The sequence below is a fragment of the Pagrus pagrus genome, assembly GCF_965226575.1.
Source record: "Pagrus pagrus genome assembly, chromosome: 8".
NCBI lineage: Eukaryota > Metazoa > Chordata > Actinopteri > Spariformes > Sparidae > Pagrus > Pagrus pagrus.
The window spans coordinates 26,474,677-26,480,594 of NC_140192.1; positions in this window are offsets into that span (position 1 = coordinate 26,474,677).

Below are 5,918 nucleotides of genomic sequence, written 5' to 3' on the forward strand. Positions count from 1 at the left end.
TGAGACATGTGGTTGTGATGGTGACGGCTTTGCATAGAAAAAAGGCCAGTTCAATGAGATGGCAACAACAAAAGGGTAAAATGCCTACACAGATGCTCGACTTAAGGGTCTGATGTCTCACACGATCCTGCATTTACTACACTACAGCGTGAGCATTCAGTTGCATGTGTGTGAACATTAGGAAAATGTGATTTGATTCATACGACACAGCAGTCTGTCTTGTTATCAGGAATCTTGCATGGGTTGTGGTTTGCACACTACGCGATTGATCAGGGGGTCACACATTACAAAATTATTTCACCAGGAGGAATCCATGATCAGTCTGTCTGGTCTCCAAATTACATTCTGTCAGTAAAACACACACGAGCAGTGACACAGGAAATGACACAACAATGACGATTTTTGTTTCTTCAAAATTGGATGTGCTCAGGAAACGAGTGGTCCAAGTTGTTTGTGCGATGATTTGCAGTGAAAAAACAAGGATTAAATCGAGTCTCTCCTTCTGCTCTCATTGGCTGTAGCTCGTTGCACAGCTCCCCGACTAGTCCCCGACAGAGGTGGGAAGTGACGAAGTAAAAATACTTTGTTAATGTACTACAAATAGCTGTACTTTCTACTCCTTACATATTCAAAACAGGCTTGTTACTTAAGTGTTAAAGCATTAAAGGGGAATTATCATTTTTTTTTTTTAAGCTGCGTCATTACTTGCCGGCTTCCCAACATCACAAGACTGATTTTAACCTACCAGTGCGTATCTAGCATTGCGGCAGAGAAAGATGAAATGATATAAAGACGTAAAAGACGTAACAAGACGGAAACAGACAGAGAGGGAGACTGGAATGGGGAGAAAGGTGTGTTAGTGTCTCGTATCTGCAGAGACCCTGCTGCCCTCTGCCTGGAATGTCTCATTTTCTCAGTTTGTTGCTGATCGGGACACTTTACTAACCCAAAATGTGGCTATTTGACGTCCTGGGAATGACACTCAACAATCAACTATCTTTGTGGTGCATTTATGAACAGCTCAGACAAATCCTACTGATTCTACCTTTAAGTTTAATAGTCTTTGATATTTGATACTTTTTTCTGTAATCTCCAAAAATTTACTGTGAGTACAAAATCAGGGCTGTAGTGTAAACCTTTGTTTTTTAGATATGTCATAAATCAACATATTGGACACATTACAATTCATTAAAGGGCATCAGGATTTATCCTCTGGGGGAAATTAATTTCTGTATAAATTTCATGGCAAGTAGTGGACAGACCGTCAGATCGTCACTGCCATCCCTAGAGGCACGCCGCCAGCATGGCTTAAAATGGGAGGGGAGAAAGGAAGGAAGAAAATAAACAGAAAATGATGGACACACAACAGATTCACAGACAATGCATTACACTTTACGACCTTCAAGGCAGGACTGTCAGTTGGACAGGTACACAAACAGACAGACAGAGATAGATGCAGCAGGCGATCAGGCAGCCAATAGAAACAGACAGCGAAACATAAAGGCAGAAGGACCTAAGATCCCATCTCGGCGCAGAGTGCTGCTTTCTCCTTCTCCAAGTTCAGCCCTTAGGCATGGCCCGGTCTGCTTCTCCTGCTCCCTTCCTCCCTCTTACCACCATATGGACAGAGCAGCCTCCACTCCAGTATATCTCATCAAACACAACCTCTATGTTCTTCTTTTTTCCCCTCATGCTTGCTCGACAGACGATGTACATATTTGGTCATGTTTAAAGTCATTTCTCTGATATCTTTGTAGCTTTGGGAGAAGAGTGAATACTTGGCAATGAGGGGTAATCCTTCTTAATGGAGTCCCCAGCCCTCAGATGGATTCAAGTCCACGCAGCATACAGATCACATAAGGACACATTTTATTGCTTTGGCAAAAAGGGATGAAACCTTTATTGTATTTCGAAGTGCTAACTACCCCCCCATCGCTTTCATTACAACCCCCTCCCTGTCTGTCTTTCACTGTCTCCTCTTTTCTTTATCTCTTTCTTCTGTCTGCCCATCTTCAAGAGCGTTTCATCCTGACCAGTCTGGGATTTTATCACGCTTGCTTTGGTCATTACATCACAATTATGGAGCTGTTGGTACAGGAGAAATAAGAGAATGAAAAAAAAGGAAGAGTGGAAAAAAGCGACAGATGAAATGTAGGTCAGTGGAGATGCGCTCGGGGCAGTTTTTCTCTCTGTTTCTCTCTGTGTCTCTCTCTCCCTGGGCCACAGCTAAAGAGGCTAAAAGAGACCAGGGTGAAAGTGCCTCTCACCCACACCTGCCTCTCTCCTACCTCGCGCAGACGGACGGAAGCTCCGACCGTGTTTTCTCTCAGAAAACCACTCTAATGACAGACGCTGGATGCTGTGCGTGACATTAACCGTGTGTGACAGGAGTGGCTCTTTTCAGCAATGAGAGGACAGAAACTCTCTTCTAGACATTCATGACATGAACAGTTTTTACATTTGGTTAATATTTCACTGAGAATGGACCCAAAGGTCAGCAGGAGCCAGTCTTGGGTAAGAGGAGACCTGGTGGGGATTTCCTTTTGGATCAGTCAGTCAGGGTCTACCACACACATGCTGTGGTTATAGATCTGCTGGTACACTGTAAACACAAGATTACAGTAAAATAGTTTAAAGTCCATATTTAACCTTATAAAAGGTTAGATATGGACATAAAGGTTGTAAAGGGCGTTAAGATATCTAGCAAGTTATTAAAAATGATAACTCGTATTTTGGACATATCATAGAGCGCAAACCTCCACCAAGGGCCAACAGTCACTTCAATTCAATCGGCCTAATCAAATCTCCAATAAACATAGTTAAATCCACTAAATCCAGATATTTATTAGGCTCTGCATCAAACTGTACTCACTTGTAGATACCAGCCACCTAAAAAAAGGCCTAATTTTTTCATCAAGATCTACAGTATGTATTATTCCCTGAGACATTAAGAAAAATGTCAACAAACACACTATTTCACAATGTAAAAGACAGTCAGGAAAACATTCCTGAAACCGTCCCTTTTTCCAGATCCACACCAAAAGTCAAAGGGGTCTATTCTGGGCCAAGACCCATCCTCCATTCAAGTTTTGTGGAAATCCATAAAGTAGTCGTAAAGTAGTGTAATCCTGCTCACAAACCAACCAACAACAAAACAAATGGACTCAGGCAAAAACATAACCTCCTTGGTGGAGGTCATCACCCGTCAGCAGGTGAAGCAATTCATTGCACTCAAAGTGCTTTCAAGTGGTGTTGGAGTAATTTGAAAAATTCATTTAGAATAGATTAAAAAAGTCATGTAAATGCTAAGGATGATTTTTGAATATTCAAAAAGTCGTTAAATTTGAAAATATTCGACCACCAGCTTTGTGTTATTACAGGCCTTGGCTCTGCTAAAACGTGTGTGGCTCGGTCTTTGAGGTCACCATGATTCACGTACTGCGTATCAAATTTTTGCTCAGCTGCAATTTGTAATATGATATTAGGTTGTATCTAGGGCTGATTGTTTTCACTATAATTAATCAAACCTTTAGTCAATAAAATATCAAAAAATATTGCTCAACACGATTTCAAAGAGCCCAATGTGACGTCTTCAAATTGCTTCCAATCACAGTCCAAAACCCAACGACTTTCATTTGCTGTCATAAATGACACAGCAAATCCTCACACTGAAGAAGCTGGGTCCAGCAAATCTATGACATTTTATTTGAAAAATGACTAAAACGATTAATTGATTATCCAAGTAGTTTGATTAATGTTCTTTTGATTGACTAATTGATAAAGCAAGTAATTGTTGCAGCTCCAGTTGTAACCATGAGCTGCCGTCCAGGAGGAGTAAAATAGATTACTGAGAAAAAAAACATTTTATTAGCATAAACCCTGAACACGTCTGGTAAAACAATATTTGAATGGTTTTAGAGAAAAGTGTCCATCTTCTTTCCGCATTACAACTAAAAGCTCATGAACACACTGAAGTTATCATCCATCCTCATTGTTACACTAAGTACACACATACATTTAACACCGACAGCCTACGCTGGGTCAGTCATTGTACAGTACAGAAGGTCTAACATGAACCTACTCTTTCATTTTCCAGGTCAGTGTTTCAGTGTTTCTCAGAGGAAGGAGAGGACCCCACCCTGAAAGCCATCCTGTGGACACCTGAGACACCTCGAGTCATTCGAGCTGCTCTCCTTTCTGTGACATAAGATCTGTGAGCCTCTACATATATAATGTGTTGTCTTAAATACATATGACAATCAGAGTGTGGTGGAATTTACTGTAGCTACAAGTTGAACATCAGCATGAGACAATCAGTTGTTGTGAAAAAGTATCCATGCACATTTTTACTTACGCCTATTGATTAAAGGTTTGCCAAATAAATAAACAAAAACTCTATTTAAAGGTGCACTGTGTAGTTTTGGGAAAGACATTTTAATCAGACGAGAAAGAAGTTTTTTTTTGGCCTGAACAAAATAAGTAAACAAAGTATCTTACTTCTCATGACAGAATAAACTGAATAAACAAAGTGACCATAAAGGACGACACAATTTCATTCTGCTTTACTTTGCTTGTATGTGGCAGACCCTGCCACCTTTCTAGTTTCGGACAGTGTTCTGGGGACCTTATTTTCCTCTAAGAACAGCTTGTTATTCACTTATGGAAAAAATAAATATTTCTGAGTTTGTATTATTACCTCATTAAAAGTGTAAATATTGAAATTCTCAGTTTCTCAATTGAATTTCTTTTCCAACACTACATAGTGCCCCTTTAATTCATTTCCAGAAAGAACTAAAATATGTGTGTGGTCCTAAGTTCTGTGTTTATAGTGAACCAAATGAATGACATTTGTAAGACCTACTATTATATCAATATTTTAGAGAATGTGCTACTCAATAGTTCACTCCTCTAGTACTGACTACCAATACTTTAAACCTGCACAATCAGACTATACCATTGTCTGTGACTTAGCTCTTTCATCAGTTGTTTATCATTTGTTTTGTCACTAATCGGCTGATATTCAAACCATGCAGTCGCCTTTTGTACATTAAAAGAGTGACTTTAAGTTATTAAATCAAATATATGAAAGTTTTTAAAGCTCATTTTCACTTTGAAACTATTCGACTTCTATTTATTGTAAATTAACAAACAGTTTTAAGTCTACTGATCACTTGTGTTTTTCAGCCAAGGGTTGCAGCTAACAATTATTTCCATTGTTGATTAATCTGTCGATTATTTTCTCAAATAATCAATTAGTTGTCTTGAAAATGATATATAGACATTCAGTTTACTGTGACTGAGGAGGAAAGAAACCTGAAAATATTAACATTTATGAAGTTGGAATGAGAGAATTTTCAAAAGGGCGATCAGTGATTGATATAACAGTTGACAACTGAACTGATTTCTGTACCTCTGTAGTGGTGTGCTATCTTGGCCAGGTCTCCACCTAAAAATACATTTTAATCTCAAGGGACTTCCTGGTTAAATAAGGGTTCAATAAAAATAAATAAAATGGATTATTTGATCAATTGTTGCAGCTTCAATGCTGCCACATGTTTCTGTGTGCAGATTTAAAACAAATAAACCTGGAATGGCACCAAGAGGAATAAATAATCTCTTCCCACCAGGCAGAATGTGAGATTTCAGGATTAAAGACGGACTTTGCATGAAAATAGCCTCGACTGCATGAAGCTGAATAATTGTGGAAGGTGACATTAAAACTTTGCTGCGTCTGTGTAGCTACTGTAGCGGCAGAGTGCGCTCAGGCTGTATGTATGTGTGCGTGTGTGTGTGTGTGTGTGCTGGAGGCTGAGCAGGAGAGAGTGGGAGGAGCGGAAAGTGCTCCAGTCCAATCGGGGCCGCCGGGTAAAGCCTCTCCTATACGCTCTTCCCTCCCTCAGCCCGCAGAAAACAGTGAA